The sequence below is a fragment of the Gopherus flavomarginatus genome, chromosome 3 (genome assembly GCF_025201925.1).
Source record: "Gopherus flavomarginatus isolate rGopFla2 chromosome 3, rGopFla2.mat.asm, whole genome shotgun sequence".
Lineage (NCBI taxonomy): Eukaryota > Metazoa > Chordata > Testudines > Testudinidae > Gopherus > Gopherus flavomarginatus.
Genome location: NC_066619.1, coordinates 255,027,400 through 255,043,365, shown reverse-complemented (window position 1 = coordinate 255,043,365; position 15,966 = coordinate 255,027,400). Strand labels below are relative to the sequence as shown.

Genomic DNA, 15,966 nt, shown 5'->3' with positions numbered 1-15,966 from the left:
CAGTGTGCAACCAAACAAGGAGCAGAGAGAGAAGAAAAACCAGCTACTACCCAAGGCTGGGCTCCCCTTGCTACTGGAGTGCAATGGTAGCTTCTCTTCCTGGGCAAACTCCTCACCCCTTCAGCTTTTTAAAGCTCCCCACTGCAGGTGGAGCATGTTGTGTAGATGCACCTTATTGGCACTGCCCGTGCACAGGTATGCTCATTAACCTATCAGTGGGATGGAGGCATGTCCCATCACAATGCTTATAAGTGGTTGGATTTTGGGTTACTGCATCACCACTATGGGAGGATAGGGCCCAGGTTTTTTGATAATTTTAAACTGTACCTTATCAGATTGTTTATTAGGTTTTACGTATCTAAATAATAATTGTAGTAAATGACAAGCATGAATTATACATACCTAAAAACATTAGATGTCATAATGTGTGTGCTACATTGTTAGGAGATATAGGGGCAGAAATCCCCATGGGAAATGGCTTGGGTTGGGAAGTTTTTTGTTTTGGTTTGAGTATTTGTGCCTGACTGAGCACAAGCTCAGGCACAAAATACTTTTGCTAAACTGGTGAAGAGATCAGTGATGTTCTGCACTGGGGAGTGAGTGAGTGGAAGATTGAGGGAGGAGAGAAGTGTGCTTGCGGCATATCTTCCTGGCCTACTCGAGCTCAGAAATAATAAGAAACACAAGAAGATAGAGATAGGGAAAGGATTTTGCTTTGTGACCAGCTTTGAAACCTGTTTTTGTCACCACTGAAGGCACACCCATAGCATGCAGCCCTCCTACCTCTTACTCCCCTGGAGAAGGGTTATGTTTACCCCTTTCCCATTAATGATTGTCTTTATAATAATTTCAAAAGAGTGTAAACGTCTTTTACGGGAGAATGAAGGCTGCCTAGTGAGGGCTTTAAGGGCATGAAGACATTAGTAAAATCATTTCCAGCCACTTCATTGATTTTTAAAAGAAACCTAAACAATGCAATTATGTCAGCTAATTAAAATGGTTTTTTCCTGTTGTTCTGAATTCCTTTTTGAGCATCATTACTTTCCTTGCAGCAAATTTCAGTACTTTGGTTTAACATTTCAAGTTAAGGAAAAAGAGGTTGAGTAGAAACTTAAAACTGTGCAGATGTCTTTGTGTGGTATGAGTATTTTTTATGTGGACAGTAAGAAGACGAGGGGCTGCATGAGCAAGGGTTTGAATGATTTCTAATGAATAGGATATTTTTCAGATAGAGTAACAGGAACATTAAATATGGAAAGATATTTGTTTTTTGCTAGTGTTAGATACCAATGATATATAGTCAGAATAAAAACAAACAGTTGCAAAGGGAAAAGTTGACAGGTCTAGTTAACACACCAGTGAAAGCAGCCGATGACGTGTCAGCACATCTAATTTGTTATTATTACTATTATTTCTTGTTGATAGCCTTAGGGCATAAGAATGAGGGAAAAGACTTGGCAAAGGTCACTGTCCTAGCAGATGACACCGAATAAAACAAAATAAACTTATTGTTACTGGAACAGACTCTCAGAGAGGAAGTGAATAGGATGCTAGCACAGGACTTGGAGCTCTGGGTTCAAGCCCCTGCTCTGCTGCACACTTCCTGTGTGACCATGAGCAAATCAATTAGGGCCACATTTACAGAGGTATTTAGGTACCTGTAGATGCAGTAAGCATGCCTAACTCCCATTGAAATCAATCAATTTACATGGGAGTTGGGTGCCTGAACACGCCTGAAAATCCCACTAAGTGTCTATTTGCTTCTTTAGGCATCTAATACCTTTGAAAGATTGGCCTTTAGTATTTCTGCATCTTGGTTCTCGATCTGTAGAATGGGAATAATAGAACTCCCTACCTCTTGTGAGAAAAAATACACTAAAGAATGATGTGCTCACATAATAGGGACCAAGTCAGTATCTAAAGATGGATGACCTAACTTGACGAGTGCATACCACAAACCTATTAAATCTAATGCACAGGGACAACTATATCAAAAAGGCTATTACTATTACAATATTTTTAAAGATAAGAAGGAAATATTGTTGAATGAGAGTGATGGAAATAATATTTTCTGTTACCAGGACTAGAAATCTAGCTGTAGATCCCTATGGATTTTTAAGTAATGAATGATTAATAATCACTGTTTTTTTCCTCCAGCTTTCATAATGGCAACGTCTGTGCATGTGTGAGAGCCTGAGTGAGTGAGAGAGAGAGAGAGAGTGTGTGTGTGTGTGTGGAACAAGGCCAGGTTAAGAGGAGTCAAAGGGAATGTTTTAGATTAAATCAGATGTGACCCGTTTGAAATCAGAAGCATTTGAGTGGCTTTAATTATGAGCCTAGGAACAAAAGTTAAGCAAGCTTGAAGATAGCTGCTCTTTCACTGAGCTTGGTGAACTGGTAGAGAACTTTTAGAAGTCTGCCAGCTTTACAGCACATAGGTTTTAAAGCCTCTCATTTCATTAAAAGAAAGACAAAGAAAGAAACTACATTTTTAGAAGTAATGAAAATCCAACCTGTCTACCGCTAAAGCATTTAAAGCTGAAACATGTTCAGCCTTCCAATCCAAGAATGGAAGTAAACTAAAATGAATTAAAACACTATTGCTTTCCTGTAATCTGTGTTGTAGCATACGGTACATGTCTGAACCTCAAAAATTCACCCCATGCTTTCCTGATGAAGAATTTTGTCTTAACTAAATAGATACTTCATTACAGCAGCAAACTATATAAAACCCCAATGGGCTAATCTAGGAAAGTCACACCAATTAGTCAGTTGTGTCAAAGAAGCTAGCACACCATAAATGAGAGGCTTTGGGATCTCTGAAATAATTACAAAGATTTTAGGTAAACTGCAACACAAAATGGAGATGACGTATAGCGGACGTGCACATGGAAAAAGTTATAGGGCTTCCCTAACTGCAAAGTTCAGATCTCAATAAAAACTTTATGAAAGTTCAGGGGATCTTATATCCTGTGTTTTGGCCTGATCTTTCTCTAGGGAAAAAAGCCACCCTTCCCTACCCCAAAATCAACATCTATTTCCAGAACAGAACCCAATCTTTATAAGGTTCTGCAATGTTCAGGATCCTCTCCTCCACCCATTTGTGTAGGCCCAGATGGAAATGTCACAAGAAAGGCTGAAAAGCTAGTAAGAAAAAGCTAAGTTTGCGGATGCAAGAGGTCATCTGGTCATGAGAATATTGAAATCAAACCCTAGCTCTGCACTTCGGGGTTCTTCCTTTGCCAGCAAAGAACAAGCTGCTGTCCTCTCGCACAACCTCAAAAAGTGTACCACAACAGTGTTCCTGTGAGGCACCTAAGAATTAGTAGAAGACGCAGATGATCACAAAAGTAGTTAAATGATAGTAATTGTTTATCAAAACCACCTAAGTACAGAACTGGCTGAAGATTTTCCAGTGGAACACTTTTCTGTCAGGAAATGCTGATTTGACAGAATCAAAACACTCCGTGGGAATGTGTCAATTTTGTCAAAACTTTTGACGGAACTCAGTCAGGCAGGTTGGCCAGCCTGGGCTTACTCAGCTCCTTGACTCTTTGGAAAGCTGATACCCTGGGCTGCCCAGCTCCTTGGGCAGCTACCTGTTCCCCATGGATTCAGGCAGCAAAGGGAGGCAGCTGTTTGGTGAGCTGGTTCCTTGACTCCCCAGGCAGATGCCTTCTGGGTCTTCCTGCCTCCCCAGGTAGCCAGATCCCTGTTAAGTCAGGTAGCCTCTGGGAGGCAGTTGTCCAGGGAGTTGGGTACCCAGGAGAACACCCAAAAATTCAGTTTGTATTCTCCCAAAATGGAATTTTTTCTCCTGTGAAAAAAATCGGTTCCCCCCCCCATTTTATTCTAATTCATAAAGATAGTTTATTTTTGCAGAAAATTTTTTTTCCATGGATGAGAAATTCAGTTTTCCAGCCAGCTCTAATGAACTGGGAGAACAACAACATGTAACCCATGGATTGCATGCAGCCTGGTCAGGTCCCGAAATACAGACTTCCTTGCCACTATTTTAATGAAACTACATGGCGAATACAAAACTAATCAAAAATAAGTCTGATTGCTAGCATACTCAAAACACACCAATTCTATGTTCCTATACATCTTCCAAGGAAGTTCATATGTAAACAAATATTACGGGTGTGTGCGTTTTTAAATTGTGTATGTAATATGTGCATTTATACATGAATTAGTTACTGTACTGGCTCTGAGCTCCTGTTAAGTGGCCACTCCTGAGCAACCTATCTTAGAAGGACCCCCACCAACTCAAAGCAAATTTAACTCCTGACTAGAATAGAGCCGTGGGATTCTGTGTGGTATCTAGTGCATTCTGCATACATAGTGGCACTTGAGTTCCTAAGCCCCAAAGTCATTTTTGAAAATGGGACTTAGGCTCCTAGGTCATGCAGATGCCTTTGAAAATGTTGCCTCATGTCTCTTAATTGACACTAAGTTTAGGTTGCAGAAACTTCATTCTAAGTCTGCTGCTCAGTATAGTTGCAGCAATTAAGCAATACTGTACAACATTAAACCGATATTCAAGCACTCACCCAAACCTCCATGGGAGTAACTGTGACAGAATCTTCAATGGTTCCCCCCTCCAAGGGTGGGAGAACCTGACCACACCCAGTTGTCTCCACCAGGTGGCTCCAACACAGGCCCCACTTCCTTACTATTTGCCAAGGGGATACTCTGCCATTTGTGCACCTTCTTAAGTCTCTCTAGAGGGAGGATCAAAATGAATGCTGATGCATTTGAGCATAATCCCTCCCTGTAGCCCCAGGGGGTTGCAAGTCTACAGTGCTGCCAGAGATCCAGCACCAAATAGTGAGTTTTGTGGAAATTGCTCTAGCTGGGCCTTGGAGGCAGGCTCTGTTTTGTTACCCGCACAATTTAGGCTCTAACCCCTCCCCCCCCCCCCTTTTAGCTACTGAAGGACCCAACTTTTCTTCTCTGTGGGCTCTGGGCTAACATCCATTCCCAGTGGACTCAGGGCTCTGCAGGTCTGTGGGCCCTTTTACCAGTGAAAGAGCCTAACACAGTAATCTCCCTAACCTCTATTAATTAACAGTTACCAAAACAGAATACACATGCTAAGCATACAATGCTCACCACTCCCAATAAGGGAGATGAACTTTTCTTGAGGGCTAATCAAGATTAGATCGTCCAGGGCTCCAGCTTCTGCACGGTATGGTTGGCAGGGTTTTGAGGTCTGACAGCTCTGATCTTGGGCTGTGTCCTGAAGTTAGGTTCCAAAGAACTTCCTTTTGGAGCCCAGTTTATACAGTTAAAACTTGGGTCCTATGTAGCTATACCTTAACCAATCATTTTAAACTAAAGCACTATAAAACAGTATTTTTCACCAATTCTAGCCCATTACAAAACAATTCTGTAACCATTCTTAGCACATTATGAATCAATTCTTTAACCAATTATGCCTGATCACTTTCGTTGATTTAAATCTTGCAAAATTAGTTCTACAACAGACAGAAATAATTAAAGAACCAGACAGAGACCATACAGATAAACAGTAGAGAAGCAGGGACCATAGAGGCAAAACAATGGAAGTATAGATTTCACAGTCACAACTGTTAATTGGTTTCTTGTCAGACAGAATGCTATCAAACAAAGTTTTCTTTAACCATCTTAAGATCTGTTTCTTTATCTGGTGTTGGTGGCTACCATTAGGACAGGGGTGCCTTCTTAACAGCCCAATATTACATTGTTTTGATGCAATTTATATGGAACATGAGGATGTGACTCTCTTCAACTTAGCTCATGGCTGCTGTTTTTACTGCAGAAGACGACCTCAGACCTTACACGCCTGTCCATTTTCCCCTGGCAGCCCACTGTACTCTCCTCAGGATCGCAGGGAAGGTGTCCTGGCTCCTCCTCCTGCTTTTTAGAGCGCTCCGGCTGCTCCCCTACACACTGCAGTTTCCTCCCCTTTATAGGCCTCCTCCTTATCATGCAAGATTGACAGGGCTGGAGTGGTGGAGCTAGTCCCTCCACCAGGGCCTCTCTGACACCTTTCTTGGCCATGTAGTCTATGCACCCCACCACAGTAACTATGATATTCTTTTCTGTGTTCTGCACCTTAAATTGAAAATATGCCTACACATGTGTTGGGATAGGGAGGGACAGGGCTATGAGGCAGTACAAGAGCTTACAAAGTGACACTCTACTTCCTCACTCAGATATTTTATACTTGCTCTCTCTCTGTTACTTTTCTTAATCTAAAGTAAGTCCCCTAGACTGAAAGTACATGATTTGCAGTGTGCATATGGGAACACACAAAAAGATGGTATTAAATTGTGTCTGCTATGTGCATATTTTTCCCTTCCCCATTTTCAAAATATACCATTTAACTGGTATAGAGTGAAAAAACAGTCCAGACCAATTAAGAACCACCTCCCCATCACACAAAACCTTTGCCCCAAACTGAACGCAGACACTTCAAAAAAAATGTGGTTAAATTCCTCTCTTCCAATTACCCCCATTATTTTACATTTTTACCCAATTTGGGGGTCTGGTCAGCACTGGAATGCTGATGTGTCACAAGAAAGGCTTTTGCTGACCAACCAGAATCGAGAGGAACTTGAAATTTTACAAGGAAGTCTTTCTCCCAAGACTTCTGTTCCAAATGATGCAAGTCCTAGAGCTTGGTTCAAACGTTCATAGACTGCAAAATTTTCGAGACAGAGCCTGTGTGTGTGCACAGTGCATGCCACAAGGAGGGCAGGATCCTGACTGGTGACTCTAAACACTCCTGCAATATAGATATTAAATAATAATAAATGAGGGCCTGATTTACATAGGTATTTAGCCATCTAAAGGTGCAGGGAGGAGCCAACTGGAATTTACACTAAGCAGGTTAGGGACCTAACTCCCATTCAAATTAACAAGAATTAGATGCCTACTCCGATTAGGTACTTTTGAAAATCCCCTGAGGTGCTATTTTCCTACAATAGAGCTCATCACCAAAACTGTATTTGAGAGCACCATGCAAATTTAAAAAAAAAAAAACAAACTCGTAAGGTGTCAGTTTCAGATTTTGGGGTGCTTATCTCTTTTGAGGTTCACCTGTCTCTACTAACTAGCAGAAGTCATTATTTTCAATACTGAAATCCCATTACCCCCAATCTACATTCTGCATTTCCTGGAAAGGTGCAATGAGAGGATAGAACAGGATGCCTGAGTTATCACATTAAAATTCTTTTAGGCAAATATCTAATTTGAGTAACTTTCAGAAAATAATTTGCATCTGAAGAATATGTCAGAGTTATTTAGCAGAAGATGGGAAGCTGAACTGAAATGTAAATGACTGAGGTCTCCTTACAAAAAGATAGCTCCAGTTTTTAGCACAGACATTTCTCTTAACAAGGTTTTCAAATGATAATGTGCTCCTTGAAGAATGTTAAATATCTGAATTGTAAATTTCAAATTGCCGCTGCATGATGAATTCCAAGATGAGAAAAGGAAGGAAAGTAGTAATTGTTTTTGAATTCCAGCTGTATGTAAGCTACTGAAAATTCATATTTCATTTGTTCGTTTTGCTTAACTTTAACAAAAGCTGGAGATGCTAATGTAGAAGTGATTAATGGGAGCAACACTGGATAGATTTCTGAGTTATGCCACTGGAGAAGACATCTGATAGGTAACAATAAGAGCTGGTCAGAACTGAGAATTTTTGTTGTGCAGGAAATTTGGCGATTTCAAAATTTATTTTTTTTCCAAATCAAAATGAAAACAATTTTTTGACATTTCCCATAAAATTAAATTTTGGGTCAATCAAAACATTTCATTTTGATAGAAATCAGAATTACATTTGTAACTATAAGACATAATAAGACTGAAAACAAAAAGTCATTTCAATATGAAAAACTGAAATGTTCAATTTGGATAAGGCCAAAACAGATCTTGTTGCAATGCTTAATTTAAAATGTTTTTAAACAAAAATTTATCAAATCAACACATTACAGCGCAGAGTTTTGATTTAGACAAATCAGCATTTTCTTACAAATAAACATTCCATCAAAACATTTTTGATGTGTTCTAGTAAGTTTCATGCGTCCATGCTAATCAAGCATGGTGAGGTTCTAGCCAAGAGCCAAGTTCTATCCTCAGATAAGAATGTGAAACCCACATTGCCATTAGTAGGCTGAAGTTTTGTGCAGAGCAGACATCACTTCAAATCCTAGAACATAATGTGAGTTGTACTGAAGCAACCTTGGCAATGAAATAAGAACATCTGATAAAGATATGGGTGAAGGGTAGAGTTTCCATAAGGGTCACAGGGACACATTTTGTAAAATGCATCAGGACCTGGACCAACAATACCATGCCAGAATTAGTTTAACACCACAAACATCAGTGAGCCTATATGCTGCTCTGTCAACTACTCATTGTGTGACCTTTGGCAGGCACAAACTCTCTATCCCTCAGATTACCCACTTCCATTCCTCCCATCGTTGTTGTAAGACTCCTTTAACTTTTGTCAAGGGCTCTGAATCTCCAGAAAAAAGATCCAAAATATTTATTACATGCTATCCAACTCGATCCTGGCTTAAGAGCTGGCCATGTTACTGTGAGAGCCCCATTCTCCAGAAGAGATTCAGACAAAGGTACTATAAATAGTATGGGGAGAAAAGCTAGTTTATTCTCCAGATTGTCTTGATGAGAGAATTTGTAATTACTTCACCAAGAGCAGGGACAGATCAGACAGACGAAAAATGGTTTCTATCAAAAAGTGGAATAAAATCCTAATTTACTACCCCTAAAGGACAGAAATGCATAAGGCACTAATGGATCCACCAACACCTCGCTTGTCTTCCCCTACTGATACAAATACATACACTGATGTGGACTTAAAAGATTCATAACAAAATTATTTTTTAATGTATAGACATGTTGTATCCTCTAATCCAGAGAGAACTAATAAGAACAGGGAAAGAAAAATAAAATCTCTCAGACAATTACATACCTTTTTGTGACTAGGATTCTTTCAAGCACAATGTATAGTTTTATGTAAAAGGCATGGAGCTACAGAATTGTTTTGCCTATAGATGCCTGTATGTTCACACGTGGAATTTATTCAAGCACTCCATTAAAAAAAAAATCACAATAGCTTAATAGCCACCATTTGCTGCACTCGCACAGCAGCAACACAATGTCTCAGAACAGACATTTCAGCTGCCTCTTGCATCTCAGGCAAAGGACGAGTGCAAGTGCAACAATGCACAGAGAACAAAACAACTCTGATAACAAAGGGAGCATTAAATACTGGCATGGAAATAAGAAACAAGGTCTTCCCTTCAAACATGGGGAAGGCACACGAGTTCACATTTGATTCCAGTGTGTTTTCTTAGTAAGGTTCCAAGTATCTCAGAGATATAAAATGTAACACAGACTTGCTTCGGTTGCTATGGTAAATCTACTTTATTTTTATGGTTTAACTGAAGAGCACTGTACATAGTTATATAACTGTCCAAAACACAGCTTTGCCCCAGGCAACTTTTATTTACACACCCTTCTTTTTTAGCAAAACTTTGTTATCGTTGTTTCTAATTAATATGCACACACTGTGCACCGAAACAAAACGGTAGTGCCGAGGCACAGGAAATTGAATTCCAGCTAATGAACAGCATGATATTTGAAACTTTCGGAACCCAAATCTGTCAGATGCTAGGATGGAAATACTTACCTGATGAATTCAGAAATGGGTGGTGTGACAGTGCTCAGGGTACTCAGGACTCTGGGTCACCTTGTTATCGCCTGCCTCTAGAGAGAGAGGGAGCCTTTCTTGCTGTAGTGGGGTGTCATCTCCCTGGCACTGCCAGCCTTCCAGCCACTCAAGCACTCTCCTGAGGGCTTATGCCAGCCCTTACTTCCTGTTTCTGGCTAGTAACAGATGCACTGCAGTCCCCGAGTCCCTTTGAATCATACCCCTATGATATGCAGCCCGACACTGGATACTTACAGCAATTCCATATCCTCTGCACTCGTGTATCCCAGTTTACCAGTTTTACCTTAAATCATCAGTCCTGTAAACCACACAGTACTTGTGAGCACTTACAATTACACAGAAGTAGAATAAGAGAGAATAAAGATTTAACTGGAAAGAGGAGAGTGTGATGGAAATAAATGGTTACAATACAAACCAAAATCATAAACTATGAATCTGGGTCTATACTTATCAATAGCTACCGTGACACCCCTGGCACCCCAATATTCACCACTGTCATGTAATTAGGATATGTTTTGTATAAAGTATGCCTTATGAGGTATCACTCAAAGTGATCTGCTAGACATTCATTTCTCGTTGGATTGTGTGTGCTACCATCGTGTGTGAGGTTATGAAGTTTGGCTATGTATGTGTTACTGAAACATGTTGTGAGGTTGAAAACACCCACAAGCAGCCTTTCAGGTACAACAGTAAAAAGGCCAAACAATCTTAATGGCTTATTGAGGAAATGCACGCAAGCACAAGGATTACCCCAGGAACTGTGTACAGTAGAAACGTGTCAGAAATAGCACTGCACAATGGGAACTGTTTGATCCAGGTCACAGCAAAAGAGCTTTCCAGCAACTGGGAATAAAATCTGTAAGGGGGACAATCATTCTCCCTACAACACACCTGGAAACTCCTGAGGGGTTCCAAGTGTCACCCCAGGGGGAACCTGTCAGTTACCTTTTCTGTCTAATTAAGTAGATTTCTCCCCCCGACCCCCCAAAGTTTAGTTCGTTGAGTGTTGGATGGTTTCTCAAGAACCAGGACCCAAACCTTCATCAAAGCAACCCCTTCACCCCCCACCACCAGCAGTTTTCACCAGTGAATGGATCTAGAGTGCCTTTCCCTACACTCTGTCCTATTATTTATTTATTTAACGTTTGCATATTCACCGAGCCAAGCAATAGCGTTCTTAGTGGCCAAATGGAGTTCTCAGCGCCCACTCTGATTAGAAGCCACTCCTCAACAATGTGCATCATTGTTTGATCTGTCTCACAGCTGCAGTTTGGATTATCTCGAAGACCCCAATGGTGCTGGCTGACTGCACAAGGCCTTGCCCAGTCTGGAATTGGTTAAGGAGGGCGCACTGACAACATGGCAAGTCAAAGCCGGGCAGGCAAGCTGTAGGGTCTATGACAAGGAACTGATGTGTTGTTGATGTTAAGCACCAGTCTTCCCACCGGGACTTCACTGTCACATCTGGTGTGGCAGCCTTGACCATAGTGAGTGTCGTGATGAAAGATGTGTAGCTGGTGGGCTAAACAGGTAGCTGAACAAGGGCAAACTTGGGATGGCACTTGCCTTCTCAAGCAACTTGTCAGCTGCAATCTCCCCCCTGATGAAAGGCAGAGACGTATGGCTTAGAACTGGAAGCCATGGAAGATGAATCGGTTGAATAGCTCCTGTGATGATGTGCATTGTTGAGTTGAGTTGCACGTTAACAAGTTTGGTGTGTGCCAACACACTCTATACTAGCACACCGTACTCTGCTATTGAGTATGAGATGGCAAGGCATGTGGTCCTTAGAGTTGGAGCATCTACTCCCCATGAAGAACCTGCAAGTTTGCTAAGATGGTTGTTGCATGCTTTGTCCTTAAGGGTCACACCTAAGTAAACTGAGTACGCTTCATGTTTCAGCCTCTGGCCATTCATTATGATGTTTAGTTCCCACTTAGCATTGGCATGGTGGAGGTAGATTGTGCTAGAGACTGTCTTGCTGGTGCTAGGCTGAAGGTGCCATGTCTTGCAGTAGTCGGCCAGCTTTGCAACATCATCACTCAGGGTCTTCTCCAGCTTAGAGAAAGTTAGAGCCTGTAGCCCACAGTAGATGTCATCTGCAAAGATGATCTTCCATGACCAGGTTGGTGCCAGGACATTGATGTATAGATTGTAAAAGGTTGGGACTAGAACAGACCCCTGGGGTAACCCATTCATGTGTTTTTTCTAAGCACTTCTTTTCTCTGGTCATGACACATATGTTTGGACTACCATTCCAGGCACAGTCCATCTGTCACCCACTGAATACTGTGGTGTTACCTGTTATATTGAAAACAGTCTTGTTTCTATTCACAGGCAGGGTGAACCCCAGCCTTGTTGTAGAGTTTCCTCTCTACCTTTGATTGTTTGTTGTGGTCTCTGATGGTTTTCCATTGATTGTTCTGGGATGTTGTGAAGGGTACACACTAGAACCGTGCAATATTTTGTCAGTTGACTAGGGAGGGGTAACAGCTCCCTTTTGCTGAAGTGGGTCATCGCCAAGACGCATCACCTCCTGGTGACCAATTTCTATTCCAAGTCCATAAAGCATACTTTCAATACAAATACATTATTCCTTAATATTGCCCGTACATATACCCTTAAGTATATGCAGCAGTTTGTTTTTGAAAATAAACACTGTACCACTGATCATCCATATCAGACATCAATCTTTGTGGCTAAAAATGATACTCCAAGAAAGGAAACACGATCACAAATAGCATTTCCAAATACATAATTGAGGCCAAATTTTTGGAAGATTTCGAACATGCAGATGTGCATGCCCAGTTTTAATAGTTTTTTTATTAATTGTTAAGTATTTACAGTGTGCTCAGCTCAGTAAAAAAACACAAATGGACACATGTCCCACGTAGGACAGTCTGAAAGCTAAAGACTAGACAGAAACATACTGGGAGACCAAGACAAAGGTGCTTACTTACGTCTTTACAAAAAAAGTTATACAAACCTGTGTGTGTGCATACAAGTGCATGTGATGTATAAGGGGGTGGTCAGGGCATTTTATTGATGTTTACTGTTGTGTATCTCACAGGAGTAGTGGGTTCCAGGAGGGATTTGAATCTGTGTAGCTAGCAAGTATCCTGCCAATTACTAATGGCATTGGTAACGCCAAGTTAACTTAACAGTGGCAATTATTTCTATGATATTTCAAAAGGTTTATTGGGGACTGAGATAAAATTTACGGAACTTATTTTACTTCCTTTCTGATCTTTCCTACTTAGTACTGGCCAAACGCACAACGACACACACCCACTGAGTCTCATCAGTCATTGATTTAAACTAAGGGTCTCAAACTCAAATGACCATGAGGGCCACATGAGGACTAGTGCATTGAACCGAGGGCCACATCACTGACACCCCCGCCTGCTGCCTCTGGCCCTGCCCTCACTCCACCCCTTCCATTAAGCCCCACCCCTGCCCCACCTCTTTCCACCCCTTCCCTGCTCCAACCCAACCCCTTCCCCAAAGTCCCCACCCCAACGCTGTCCCCAGGGGGTGCAGGTGGTATGCAGGGTGTGCAGGGGGCTCAGGGCAAGGCATTGATGGGTGGGATGCAAGAAGGTGAGGGGTGCGGCAGGGGGCTCAGGGCAGGGAGTTTAGGAGGGGTGCTGGATGCAGCAGGGGGCTCAGGGCAGGGAGTTGGGGTGTAGGGGGGTATGGGATGTGGCAGGGGGCTCAGGGCAGGTGGTTGGGGTGCAGGAGGGTTGTGGGATGTAGCAGAGGGCTCAGGGCAGGGAGTTGGGGTGCAGGGTGTGGGCTCCAGCCTGGCACCACTTACTTAGAGCGGCTCCGGGGTGGCAGCGGCACTGGGCCAGGGGCCAGACCAGGCTCCCTGCCTGCCTGCTTGCCCTGGCCCCCGACCCTGCGCTTCTCCCTTCCAGGAAGCAGCTGGAACTGTGTCTGTGCAGCCCCTGGGGGAGGGGGAGGGGGAGGGGCTCAGAGTTCTGCGCGTGCACTGCTCTTGCCACTCCTCTAGGTACCTCCCACGAAGCTCCTATTGGCCGTGGTTTCCTGTTCCTGGCCAATGGGAGCTGTGGGGGGGGGGTGCCTGGAAGGAGGCAATGCAGTAGCTCTCTGCCGCCTTCCCCCTTCCCCCCCCAGCCTGAAGGAGCATGCTGCCAGCTGTTTCAGACAGTGGCGTGGGGCTTGCAATGCCACAGGGGGCAATCCCGCAGGTAGGCAGAGAGGTGGCAGGGGGGCGCAGGGAGCTTGGCGGGCCACACGCAAGAGTCCTGTGAGCCGTGTGTTTGAGACCCCTGGTTTAAACAATGAAATCTGATGCTTCCAACACTCCAGTGTTAGCTTTAAAATTTATTGTATATATCTATACGTTTTATGGGGTATTGGGAAGTTGTATTTTTTTCTGCAACTCATGGACAATATTTAACATAGGGGAGTTCAAATGCATTTTATGAAAATTAGAAATGTATTGTCTGAAGCTTCACAATGCACTATTAGCCTTTTCCCTTAATTCTCTTGGATTTTGGCTATTTTTAAAATCAATCTATTCCCATATCCAAATATCACTTTCAAATTCAAACATAAAGGTCCTCATCACATCTTTTGCAAACTTCTTTGATTTGATTTCCTTTAAAAACATTTCATGCTCAGTCAGTCTGAAAGAAAACCGGAGAAATGGCCATATGTGTACATAAGGTAGAAAGTATTTTAACAATCAGTCTATCTATGATATTTACATAGGGTCAATCATATTCTAGGTGCTGACGATGCACATAATTCACAGGACAAAAATAATGTTCGAACATATTGCATGCAGCACATTAATTCTGGCCCCCTAATATTAAGGGTCTCATGACATTCATTTATTTTACATGCCATAAGGGTATATGTGTGTATGTATTGTACATTATCTGTTTCTAGATATATACTGTCTATAAATATACCCACCAAGAAAAAGCATTTTTACTTAAGAAAAAAACAGGCATGCTGTGAATCAGCATTAGTTATTAAAATGATAACATTTCCAGTACAATGCCCATAGTTAATGTCTTATGCTTTCATGTTTCTTTTACATCTATGCTGTTCAAATGTCAATGATTTTAGCACCGAGTTTAACCTTTACACATTTTTTCCTCTTGCTTCTGAGACATTTCTAGTCTCTTTCCTCTGTTGCCTTTCAATAGTAATGGGCTAGGATGCATCATACACATATATGCACTGGTATTTGAATCCCTCCAAGGCATTGCATGGCAAGTCTACTGAGTGACACAGTTCTTTCAATGTATACATACAGATCAGCTCTAAAACCTTGTTAGATCAGTCAGAAGTATGGTACAAACAAGACAAAAGTCTACCTCCCAGTGCTTTATGTGCTAATCCTTGGCGGCCTTCTGTGTCTTACTATCATACACTGGTTTCTGAAAGTGAAATGGAGAATTTATAGAACTTTTCAAACAGAAGTTTGATGTTCCACACAGTTAACAAAACTTGTTAAAAATATGGAAGTGTAGTTGTCATAAACCTAGTCCCAGATTTGGACCTTAGCGTCCAAAATATGGGGGTTAGCATGAAAACCTCCAAGCTTAGTTACCAGCTTGGACCTGGTAAAGCTGCCACCACCCAAAAAATTAGAGTGTTTTGGGGCACTCTGGTCCCCCCAAAAACCTTCCCTGGGGACCCCAAGACCCAAATCCCTTGAGTTTCACAACAAAGGGAAATAAACCTTTTCCCTTCCCCCCTCCAGGTGTTCCTGGAGAGATACACAGAAGCAAACTCCGTGAATCTAAACAGAGGGAGTCCACCCTCTCTATTTCGTCCTGGAAACACAAGCACTTCCCTCTTCACCCAGAGGGAATGCAAAGTCAGGCTAGTAAATCTAACACACACAGATTTCCCCCTGACTTCTTCCTCCCACCAATTCCCTGGTGAGCACAGACTCAATTCCCTGAAGTCCCCCACTAAAGAAAAAACTCCAAAAGGTCTTAAAAAGAAAGCTTTATATAAAAAGAAAGAAAAAGTACATAAAAATGGTCTCTCTGTATTAAGGTGACAAATACAGGGTCATTTGCTTAAAAGAATATTGAATAAACAGCCTTATTCAAAAAGAATACAATTCAAAGCACTCCAGCAACTATAGACATGTAAATACAAAAGAAAAAACCAATAACCCCTATTGTTTTTATGATCTCTGTACTCACAACTTGGAAACAGAAGATTAG

At 41.9% G+C, this 15,966-nt stretch overlaps 1 protein-coding gene across 2 annotated transcripts in view; it reads right to left on the bottom strand.

The window, feature by feature from the left end:
- The window catches only part of LDB2 (LIM domain binding 2), a 513,042-nt gene that overhangs the window by 327,995 nt on the left and 169,081 nt on the right, over positions 1-15,966 (bottom strand). Inside the window, exon 1 of one of the 2 annotated variants that reach the window (XM_050947881.1) lies at positions 9,707-9,725. The exons of the other annotated variant lie outside the window; for it this stretch is intronic. The gene's annotated coding sequence lies outside the window, so the exon portion shown is untranslated. Of the gene's footprint in view, positions 1-9,706; positions 9,726-15,966 lie in introns of those variants that run through there. 2 annotated transcript variants of the gene reach the window in all.